Raw genomic sequence first — 12,422 nt, 5'->3', positions numbered from 1 at the left:
TGATTTGCATTAAAGGGGCCATGAAGACAACATACAACATTGGTTCATTAAAAAGACTGCTTTGCCTTGATAGCAACTACATCATATTTTTCGCAAATTTTAAACAAGTAAATCAGGTTTTTCACAAAATACGTGAAGCAGTGGGAAAGTCCAGTCGCTTCCTGCAATTTTATTTCGACATCACAGAATCATGTTTTTGCAATTGGTGTCCGCCAATCGCACAATCCACCCAAAGCCACCGCCAAAGCACGGAAACATGATGGGCAATTGTAGTGGATCCTCTAGTTCTGTTTGATCATATCACGTGCATGCTAATGTCCAGTTTATAATCTGATAACTATGGTTTCTATTATATCACTGTAGCTCCTAATTTGACAGTGCTTCAACATTTCGTGCTTTCTTGTTGAAAAAATGTCATTCGTGATTGGAATTGAGTTGAGTGAATTACCAGAACCACGTTCTTTCGAATTAAAGGTGTATTTTGTCTTCTTGGGCCTTTAATAGTTGCCACATTTTTCTCTGCGGCCACACAAACTAGCTCAAACAGCAGAGAGAGGGGTGCAAGTGACCTAATTGTCCTGCCTCTTCCTTCTTTTTGTGACATCAACACTCTCTCCTGGTATCAATATTTCTTTGTTTTCTGTTTCTCTGTCAAGTTGGATGCTTCTATACTACTTCCACTGGTATGATCACAAAAGAACAAACGATCAGGTTACATTGGGATGAGGCCCCACATTTCAAGCTATTAGATCACTTTCCTATGACGAAATACCATGTGACGAGCACGTTGTACCCTGTATAGGTACCGTAAAGCCAAACCACGAATTTGGCCATTAAAAATCCTGCTTGATCCTAATAAGAATATTTCGAATATTTCCCTGAACTTTGCAGATATTAAGGAGAACAGTTGAAGTGGTGGGACACAGTGATGCCTCGGGGACCTTTTTGTGGTACTGGTGGCCGGCAACCAAAGCCACCACCAAGAAAACTTAATGCGACGGCAGCGTGTCTCTAGTTCCAGCGTGCCTCTAGGTCGTGCTGTAAACACACTGATAAATTTGATTTTAATATTTCTCCCATTAAGTAACCACTGACTTCTTATGCAAAAGTTGGGTTCTTGTTAGATTTAGAAGCACCTTTTAGGCTGAAATAAAGTTGAGTATGTTACCACAGGTTAGTCCTTTCAAATTAAACAATTATTTTCTCTTCGTGGCCCCTTTAAGCGTATTCTTGTGATTCTAAATTTTCAGGCTCAGCCGTCACTTGCTTTTTGTCACCTTTTGTGATTGTTCGCCTTCTGTCTTTTAGCACTCCATACTGCAGGAGAAAGCATCAGTAAAGAACCAGAAAGCAGGAAGTTGCTTCGAGCCTGCTGTCTCCTGTTAGTGAGGCATTTATTAGAGGTAAGGTTTTATGCGAGATGTGCCTTTTTCCTTTTTTGTTTTGCTGCACTGAGTGCAAAATTTCTTTTTTTAGTGCAAAACTGTCTCCTCTGCTTGTTACATCTAGCCAATGAATAAAAAGTAATGCCAACTGTTAGCACACAAATACAAGCAGCTGATGTTACAAAGAGAAGAAAAAAAGAAATAATACAAAAGTAATCAATAAATTAATAAAGAGCGCAAAACGTTGTTACAGTTGTCACCCACAGCGGTTGTGGTCGTGACCGTGTTTGGTTGAGCACCCAGAACCGAGTAGAGTTCACTCGTTGCAATCTAATTTTCCTGAAGTGATATCTAATTTACAATCCATTTTGTTAGCTCAAGCAGGCACGAGCGAAGTGTACGTCTTGCAGTTTCAAAGCTTTTTGAAAGCTTCTAATGCCGGCCTGTACAGCCTTAACACGAGAAAGCTCCCACTAAGCTAAACATATTCCCACCCCGACCAGTGGAAAACATAGCGTGCCTGCACACACATGCGCAGCGGTGTCACTGTACCCGCTAACTCCCGCAGAACGTGCAATGCTCTTGCACTAATTAGCCTACCCTAAAAACTCGTAACCAGGTTAATTGCTATTTGTAGGGTTACTGTAGACGTTGCTATCTCTAATAGAGTTTATACAGAACAAAGCAAGTGCTGAACTACCACATTCCTCCTGCTCATCATGAAGTTTACAAATTTTATTATGCACTGATTTGTAGGCATGACATTGGAGTAGTGTTAGTGATGTGCCTGGTTTTTTATTTTGGTTGATTCCTTGAGCAAGGGGGTTGTTGACATTAGGATGGTGGGGCAATACTGTAATGCCTTTCAATTTTCACTTGCAGGACCATGGGTGAGTTCTAGGCGTGAGGGTGAGTCAGCAGTACAGAAAAAGGGCGAAATGGGCCGCCAAGTTCAGCACGTATTTCAAGGTAACCTTTTCAAAATATTGTGCCGTTGTCATTTTCGCAACGTCTGGGTTTGCGTTTGGACTGGTAGGGATGGTGCAAAAATTTCCCGGCCTTTGCATCCTTGCACAAAGCAACGCAGTTTTATTACAAGTAATGTGAATCACGAGGCAAAACAAATGACTCAAGAAGGTCCAGCGGTTTTCCTGTGTTGTAAAATATCTCAGATATCATGATAAACAGCGCAGGGAATGAGATGAAGAGCAGAAAGACACGGGACCAGCGCTGACTAACAACTGAATATTTATTAGGACAAAAAAACAATATACACAGATGCATGCGCGCCATATGCACATTACGAAAAATAAAAATGGAAAGAAAGTGGAAAGTAGGTATGATTATGTTGTCTCCAAAAAAGTGACTTCACAGTCAAGCAGCACAAGTGACGGCACACTTACGCACGCGTCAAGATGTTTACGGATTTTTTTTTTTAGTTTTTCTTACGGTCAGTTTTACTTCCGGTCATTCAAAAATGGTAGTCAGGCATTGCAGTCAACATACCTTTTTCTGCAATATCCAAGCACAAGATGGCTTCCAGGTTGGAATGTCAAGTTGAATGTCTCAAAAATGCAGGATTTCCCAGTAGCGCCCTTGTTTCATTGAACTGAATTAATGTGTCGATGCGAGCTAGTTGGTACTTCATCGTGGGAGCAGGTTAAGCGCCAGGCACAACTGGAGGAAGGAAAACAGACTGGAAAGGGGCGCACTAACAACTGAGCTTTATTCGTTCCGAAAGCGATTATAAAGGCACAGAAAACACCATGTGATACTAATTGCACCTCGTGTGAAAACGATTACAGCTGCCGCACTCGCCTAACTAATCATCCAGATAATCCACTTTGCTTGAAAGGTCAACTGAAGGCTTGCTGACACATCGGTCCCCCATCTTTTTTATGATGTAGGCCTCGAACACTTCCCGTTCTTTTTTGCGATATGAATGCAGCACTCGTGTCCTCTCGAACGCTGGTTCGCAGCCCCTTGGCTTGCCGTCAGCCTTACAGTGAAGAGCCAGATTGCTTCCTGTTCCCGTCTTCAGCGTCGCCGCATGTTCACGCAACTGGTCGTTGAGGCAGCGCCCCGTCTGTCCTACGTATACACGGCCGCACTTCAAGGGGATCTGATACACTACGTTTCTTGAATACTCCACAAACGCAGTGGCATGTTTCTTGCTGCAGACAGGAGGGCTACGTCCGCATCGGTTAACTATGCGGCACATAGTTCTGAGTTTGTTGGGTGCGCTGAAGACCACGCGCACACCGGCATGCTCCGCATTTTTCTTTACACGATGCGATATCCCGTGTAGGTATGTATGGGATGATGGCAATCTTCTGCCTTTGCTTCTGTCCGATGTTCGACTGGCTGGCTCCTTCCTGCTGCTCATTTGCTTTGCGGCTTGGTGGGAAAGCTTTTAAATGAGCAGCACCAAGGAGCCAGCCAGTCGAACATTGGACAGAAGCAAAGGAAGAAGATTTCCGTCATCCCATACATACATGGGATATCGCATCGCGTAAAGAAAAATACGGAGCATGCCGGTGTGCGCATGGTCTTCAGCACTCCCAACAAACTCGGAACTATGTGCCGCTTAGTTAACCGATGCAGACCTAGGCCTCCTGTCTGCAACAAGAAGCATGCCACTGTGTTTGTTGAGTGTCCAAAAAAGTAGTATATATATATAGATCCCCTTGAAGTGCGGCCGTTTACACGTAGGACAGACGGGGCGACGCTGAAGACGGGAACAGGAAGCAATCTGGCTCTTCACTGTAAGACTGTCTGCAAGCCAAGGGGCTGCGAACCAGCGTTTGAGAGGACCTGAGTGCTGCATTCATATCGCAAAAAAAAAGAACGGGAAGTGTTCGAGGCTACGTCATAAAAAAGATGGGGGACCGATGTGTCAGCAAGCCTTCAGTTGACCTTCTTTCGAGCGAGGTGGATTATCTGTATGATGATTTAGGCGAGTGTGGCAGCTATAGTCGTTTTCACACGTGGTGCAACTTGTATCACATGGTGTTTTTCGTGTCTTTATAATCGCTTTCGGAACGAATAAAGCTCAGTTGTTAGTGCGCCCCTTTCCAGTCTGTTTTCCTTCCTCCAGTTGTGCCTGGCGCTTAACCTGTTCCAGCCTTGTTCCATCCTCACAAAAAGTTGTCTACAGGTTTTTGCATGAGAATCAGCCCCACAGAGAAAATTATGGGAAGCATAAGAGGCTGGCGGTCATACTGTACCTCCATGGCATATCTCATCGCATTAAAAAGATTGCAAATATAATGTTGATGTCAACTTCTTGGCCAGGAACAAGCTGCAAAACCATTGTGCTAGAATAAACCCTTTGCAAAATGGCCCGAGTGCTAGCGGAGGAGCAGTAGGCCGATCTGGCAACACTGAGCTTTGCCATCATGAAGGAAGCGTAAACAGGCTAGGCACCAAATGCAGAGCAGCTACTGTCCGCCGCATCGTAATAATGGCATGTGCTTCTAGTAAAGTTTCTTTTCCCGTAAATGGGGGGAAAATAACCTTGCTGTTCCTGGTTTGTTTGAAAAGCAGCATATTCTGTACTTTAATTCGACGAGGTAGTCGACTGACAGACCCTACGAGACCCGACAATTTCAGTGTGTAACACCATTGTCTGCTAGGACGAACAGCAGCAAACGAACGCAGGATTTGGTACTAACAACGAATAGCCTTACCGCTGCATACTCGTTCTGTCGTGTAGTTCTAATTGTGTTTATTCGAAAACACACAATCGCAACGGCATTCTAGCGTGGTGCTTCCTTTATTATGTCGTCGTTGCGTTAACTGGCAGTGTTGCCTGCCTTTTTGGAAAGGGTCTATTGACAACAATCTGGAGGGTCGGGTTTGCGTGTGTACCGTAAAACACCGCAACCAGTTCCGTGTAAAATCAATGTGGTGTACTCCATCTGCTGTCATGTGGCAAGGTTTATGTGGGGCAGATGGGGTGCTGCCTCAATGTTCGTCTACGCCAGCACGAAAGCTCATTAAAAGGAGTGCCTTGCACACATTTGTCGATCCATTGCTCTACGTGTGGCTACAGTCTCGAATTTGGTCGCATCACCGTCAATTTTCTGCACAGTGATTCTAGCAGAAGAGAAATTGCTGAAGCTTTTGGAATCCGTACGCGTCTTGACGCACGCGTAAGTGCACCATTATTTGCACTGCTTGATTGTGAGGTCAATTTATTGGAAATACATGATAATGCTTACTTTCCATTTTCTTCTTTCCATTTTTCTGTTTCGTATTGGGCTTATGGTGCACACGCATCTCTGTGTATTTTTTCTTTTTCTGTCCTAAATATTCAGTTGTTAGTCATCGCTCGTCCCTTGTCTTTCTGCTTTTCAAATCGTTCCCTGCTCTGTTTATCATGATTCAAAACCAACTGGCCCAAATTTTCTTTTTTCTCTGTAAAGCAGGTTAACTGGCCATTTTGTGTATGATCCCAAAGAGAAAACAGTTCACAAACAGAATCAAGAAAGACGAGACACCACGTAGCACTGAATGCCAACTTTTAGTTTGCTTAGGAAAATGACGACAAAGGAACAAAAAACATGACGGGAGGAATTACACAAGAGTAAAGGTTTAGGTAGTGTTTGCCAAATTTTTCTAAGCTCTGCCAAAGTGCACCAACTGCACAAAAATTCAAAATATAGCTTCTCCTTCAAGCAAGGCTTAAAAATTGTGTGCCAGAAATCTAACGAAAGCACCTTTTTTTCTTTTCATAATGCAATGTGGTTGCAGGTGAGCGTTTGTCTTTTGTTTTAAGTTCTCTCTGGCCCTGATGACCTTTGGCATGGCCTAAAATGTTTGGCAATAGTGTACGTAATATTGTTTTATAAATGGAAAGATGGCAATCTGGTGTGTTCCTTGCATTTTCCTTGAATGCTGGGCACGGCAGCACTGCCAGGATGCAACGTCTCAACCCGTTTGTTTATCTGCCACAGATAATTGGCGTCCTGCTGCTCACGCAAGCAGGGAGCGAAGAACCGGCTTTGCTATCTGGATTCGACGGCGCACCACTTCCCAGCCACCAAGCGCATCATGTGCGCATTGCGCACTTGGAATCTACGCTCGGCGATTTGCCTGGAAACAGGCCTGCTTCGGTGACTTCATGCGCTGACGCAGATCGCCACAACGTGAAGACGGCGCTGCTGGCAGACTGGAGTGGTATAAAGACTGGACACCCCTCAACTCAAGCCACAGGGCACGGCAGCACTGCCAGGATGCAACGTCTCAACCCGTTTGTTTATCTGCCGCAGGTGAGCAAGCGTTATGGCAAATGTATTCGCTCAAATTACCTATGCCTGATAGTGCTGCCGTGCCCTAGGCAGATGTATGCGCAATTGTGTGACGTGTGCCTGTATTAAGGAATTACTATTGCTCAGTGGTGACATTGAAACAAACCCGGGGCCCGATATGGCCGAGATCATGAAACAGCTTCAAGTAATTGCAGATGACATAAAAAAAAATAAAAGAAGAACGGTTGAAATCTATTGAAGCCAAACTAGAACAAGTAACGTTACTGGAAAACAAGATCACGTCCTGCGTGTTCCAAGTAACCAATCTTCAAAAAATCGTTCACTACTTGGAGTTAAAAATAGACGAGTTAGAAAACTGGTCTAGAAGGTCAAATTTACTTGTGTACGGTGTACCGGAGGAGGCAGACGAAAACCCCGAAACCCTCGAACAAACTATAAGTGAGCAGATACTTAAAAACATACTGAAGATCTAACCCGTTCCAATAGAAAGAATTCACAGGATAGGAAAACAAGACGCTCAAAAAACTAGACCAGTCATACTAAAACTCCTCGACTTCCGAGACAAAGCAACCATTCTTAGAAACTGCACGAAACTAAAAGGAACCGCTTTCTCTGTTGGAGAGGACTTCTCAAATAGAGTAAGAGACATCAGAAAAAAGCTTTGGCAAGTTGCAAAAGCAAGAAAAGAAGCTGGAGACAAAGTATTTCTGGTCTATGACAAATTAAAAGTGAACGAAGATCTGTACCGATGGGATGAACAAACAAATGTATTGCGCTCCTAACCGCTGGCCGTCACAGCATCAACGATGAAAAAAACGACAAAGCGGAAGCACCAGGCGAGCCACAACGCCGCAGCCAACGAAAGAAGTAACATTTCTTAACATAAACACCCGCAGCATGCTTCAAAAATTAGTACCACTTGAATCCTTACTTCTTGGAATTGAACCGGACTTCGTAGCTTTGACAGAAACGTGGCTGACAAATGAGATAAAGGATTTTGAGGTAACACCCCCCAACTACGTTATCATTCGTAAAGATAGGCCGACACGTGGGGGAGGCGTGGCCATCTTAATAAAAAAAGACCTTTCCTTTGAAATACTTCCTGAGGTTACCGGAGTCGAGGCAATATTTTGCAAGCTTCTCTTCCCTTCTCGCCCAGTATTTGTTGGCTGCGTTTATCGCAGCCCATCTTCAGACAAGGATAGATTGCAAGCATTGCACACGTATATGCATCGGCATGTACTCGGAGCCAGGCTAGTCTTGCTCGGCGATTTTAACCTACCCGATATAAACTGGCAAACAATGCAACACCGCAGCGCATGCTCGGATGTGCTCCTTGATATCATGTTGACATTTAATCTCTTCCAAATTGTAAAACAGCCTACCCGTGTTCAAGGATGCTGTTCTAATGTACTTGACTTGGTGTTTTTAAGCGATCATTTTCCTGCAAATCAAGCACAGATCGTAATACTTGAAGGCGTATCGGACCATGAAGTTATTCAAGGCTCTGTTTCTGTATTTGACATCCCAATACCGTTCAACTTCTTTACTACATATCTTGACTTTAACCATGCCGATGACACCAGCATACTTGATCATCTTTTCCATGAACTTGCTTCGTTTGAACTACTTGCGAATGATTCAGACACAAATATAGAAATCCTATGGGCAAGGTTCAAAGCGGTCGTAACACACTGCGTTCTTAACTATGTGCCGGTTAAAACAAAGAAAACAAGAAAACATAACCCCTGGATAACGCGTGAAATTTTCATTCCAAGCGTAAAGTAAAACGCCTCAGAAAAACTTTGAAGGCAAAACCTACGCCACAAATTTGGAACAAGTTGAGTCAAGCTCTTAGTAACATGAAATCCCAAATAAAAATGTCTAAAGTAAACTATTTTACGAGAACGCTATCCAACTTTTTGAAAACGTCTCCCCAGAAGTTCTGGAACTACCTCAATCCCAAAAACCGTAATAGGCCCGCGGCCCCGGAAGAAAGCAAAGATAAAGCAAGCTCTTTAAATAACTATTTTCAATCTGTTTTCATGGTTGATGACGGAAATGTGCCTGATGTTGACATTTGTAACCACCAAAATATTGAACCACTTGTTGTGACAGAGTCCGGAGTGCTTAATATGTTGTTAAAATTAGATACCAAAAAGGGTGCCGGTCCAGACAACTTGCCGAACGAATTTCTTAGGAGATATGCTGAATGGGTAGCCAAATACTTGTGTATACTTTTCAATAAGTCCCTATCAACCTGTTCCCTCCCCCAAGAATGGAAAATCGCAAAGGTAGCCCCTGTTCATAAATCTGGTAGCGAAGCTGACCCATCAAACTTCAGACCCATCTCACTAACCAGCACAACCTGCAAACTACTGGAACACATAATTCTTAAACATTTAACATTGTACCTTGAACAGAATCACATCTTATTGCCGTTACAACACGGTTTTCGCAAAGGACTATCCACAGTTACCCAACTGGTTGAACTAATTCACGACATCTCCCTCAATATAGACTGCAGAAAATAAACCGATTTAATTCTATTGGATTTCTCAAAGGCTTTTGATCGGGTGCCACACAAAAAACTTGTAAGAAAATTAGAAGCAACAATAGGCACAGGTCCACTTACTGACTGGATAGACAATTATCTGAGTAACCGAACGCAGTACGTGCAAGTCAATCGCGAAAGTTCTACCATAGCCAATGTTACGTCAGGTGTACCACAGGGCAGTGTTTTGGCACCCATTTTATTCCTGGTCTTCATTAATGATTTACCTGCTGGCATTGGTGTTAATGTGAGGCTTTTCACCGATGACTGTATACTTTACCAAGAAATTAATGCCCCAGAAGATCATGTAAAATTGAACAATGCCTTGCAGTACATATCTAGCTGGTGTGCTCTCTGGCAAATGACCCTGAATGTTAAAAAATCTGCTGTCTTGACGATAACCAGAAAAAAGCATGTATCTAAATTCGTTTACGTTATAAATAACTCTCCCCTTCCGGTAGTGACTGAACACAAATATCTAGGTTTAACTTTAACACAAGATTTTAGATGGGATATCCACATTACCCATGTCACATCAGCTGCATTACAACGACTGTTTTTCTTTCGTAGAAGTCTCGGTTCTGCACCACATGAAACGAAACTTCTCGCCTACGAAGCATTCGTCAGACCCGTTTTAGAATATGCAAACGTCGCGTGGTTTCCCTTTACAAACAATCTCATAAATGCCTTAGAACGAGTACAACGAAAAGCGATAAGATTTGTTTATAACAAGTACAGAATAACAGACTCACCCACCGAACTTTTAAGAAAAGCAGGTCTCTTAACAATAAAAAACCACGCTAAACTGGCACGTCAGAAATTCCTGTATCAATTCATTCACGAACAGCTGAACATAGACAGTTCAAAGTACATGTCATACGCAGAAACAAGGCCAACACGACAAAAGCATTCACAGACGCTGAATGAATATCAGTGCCGTACTGACTGTCTGAAATATTCTTTTTTTCCACTAGCAATTAGTGAGTGGAATAATTTGCCAATCAGTCAAACAAACAGTCAATCATTGGAAACTTTTTCATCCCTGCTTGAATGTTACTTATTGTCTTTGGAATGACAAACTGAGTTTTTTTTTGTACACTGTTTGAAGTGCTCACTATTTTTTTTCTCAGTACTAGTTGGTATTGATGTCCTATGGTATTGATGTAGTTATAATTGTAGTGATGTAGTCATAAAATGTATTGCAGTCGGTTTTGTTTCACTCCTATTGCAATATTTCAGTGAGTATTCTTTGTATAAATCTTGCACTTCCACAATGTATGTGCCCTTCCTGCAATAATCCCTAATTGGGATTGGCAGTATGTGTAAATAAATAAATTAATAAATAAATGAATGAATAAAATCCTATAAAATCTGCTGTGCCCGTTGACCGCGTTGTTATAATAAATGACAGGTTGTCAAAAGCCAGCGAGCAATTCCTGTGTTGTGATGCAACTGCCTCGACCAGATTTTAAACAGCACGTATGTTCTCTAACGGTCACTAATGCGCCATGTTGTTTTGCCATGTAAAGCCACCCGCAGAAAAATTTTATTCTCTACACAACACTACATTTCATGTAAGCCACCATGTGCGTTTTTTGCTGCACATAACTTTGCTGCCTCGGTCACTCCCAGTCAAGCACATTCCCACAAGCTTATCCGGTGCACAAAAAACCAGACACGCCAACATGAGCAGCCAGTCATCCCTAAGCGAGACTTGTGAGGTGAGCATACGAAATAATTGTGGTTTCACATGGGGGCTCTTTGGTCTGTTACTTGCTCGATAAACTATTTGGGGCCTGAAAGAGCAGCACTTCTTTGAGATTGTGGAGTAGACTATTGGGGTACACAGCTGAATGTAATCTCATGGGCCCACATAATTGGAAAAACGTTTAAATCAAAATCAGAGGTTAGGTTCAGCTGCTTATCCAGAAGGTGAGCTCTATAATCTCGCAGCAGTACCACTCTGAGATGTGCAAGAGCCTACGTAGCAAACACCAACCCAATAAACCCCATCACGGAACCCCAATTATCCTTATGCTCATGAGGTGTTGCATGGATTAAAAAGCTTGCTGGTCATGTTGGTGAGTGTCTGGTTTTCTCTGCAGCAACTGTGTTTTAAGGCTTGCACCACATTATGATGACTCGAAACAACCCTCATTTGCAGCAAGTACAAGAGGCGTTGCCATAAACGCAATGTCGGTTTTGTGTGCGAAATAAAATAGTGGTATAGCTGGTACTACATCAGCCAAAACGGCACTGTGAATCAATGATCGTTTAGAGAATGTGTGTATTGCTTGTAATTTGGCAATAGTAACCTCTCGTTGCTTGTTCAATAGGCGGCAACGGCTTGCTGAGTTGTGACGAAATTGTCATTCTAGGAATATACCGAGGTGATGTGCAGAAGAGATTCCTTTGGTTTTTGTTGTTCACCTAAAGGGAAAGAATTTGTTCGATCACTGTTGTTACCTTCATTGGAAGGGCACATGTATGTAAACCCTGAATCCCTGGTTTTCACTTTTTGATTTCGGCATTACCAGGTAATCATAGGATGTGTGGTTGCCAACTTATGATGAAACTGTCATTCTTAAGACTATACCAAGGTCATGTGCACAAGAGATTATTTAGTGTTAGTCATTCACCTAGAGAAAAAGCATGTGTCTCATCGCTGTAGTTACCTTTATTGGAAAGGCACAATATATATCTAAACCCTGAATCTCTGGTTTTCACATTTTTTTAGGCATTACTGGTTTACCTAGGATGCGTGCATTTATACAATTATTCTGCGCTCAACTTTTCGTTGGCAGTCAGCATTTCATGTTGTCTGAGTTTTCTTCCTTTTTATGTGCCATTTTCTCTAAACAAGCTGTTCGGTTTATGTAACACCAAACAATTTGCTTATTAAAATGGACGATTGGGTGAGTTGGTGCATCATTAAAGGGATAACCGGTGCAAAATAATGCCACAGAGGAGGTAGCAAACAGGCAAAGTGCTGAGCTTGCAATTAAAACTTTCAGCTAAACACAGTGCCTTTTTATGGCTTATATCCAGCAACCAAAAAAAAATTGGTCACGGATGATTCTACTCAATGTGAACAGCAGCACTTAGGAGGACGAAAAGGAAAAAACAAATTTCTGAATTTTTGAAGGAAAAAAACAAATTTCCAAACAGGGTTGTGTGAAACATGCAAGCATTCTTTTATAGCCTATGATA

The 12,422-nt window shown here is 42.5% G+C and overlaps 1 pseudogene; it reads left to right on the top strand.

The window, feature by feature from the left end:
* The first annotated feature begins 6,307 nt into the window (after positions 1–6,307).
* LOC144159827 (uncharacterized) lies at positions 6,308–7,581 on the top strand (annotated as a pseudogene).
* Positions 7,582–12,422: the final 4,841 nt, after the last annotated feature.

This window comes from Haemaphysalis longicornis, unplaced genomic scaffold (assembly GCF_048455015.1).
Source record: "Haemaphysalis longicornis isolate Haplotype H1 unplaced genomic scaffold, Haemaphysalis longicornis Haplotype H1 scaffold_10, whole genome shotgun sequence".
In the NCBI taxonomy this organism is placed as follows: Eukaryota; Metazoa; Arthropoda; class Arachnida; order Ixodida; family Ixodidae; genus Haemaphysalis; species Haemaphysalis longicornis.
Note: the sequence above shows the minus strand (reverse complement) of the source record. Positions and strands in the feature narration are given on the sequence as shown.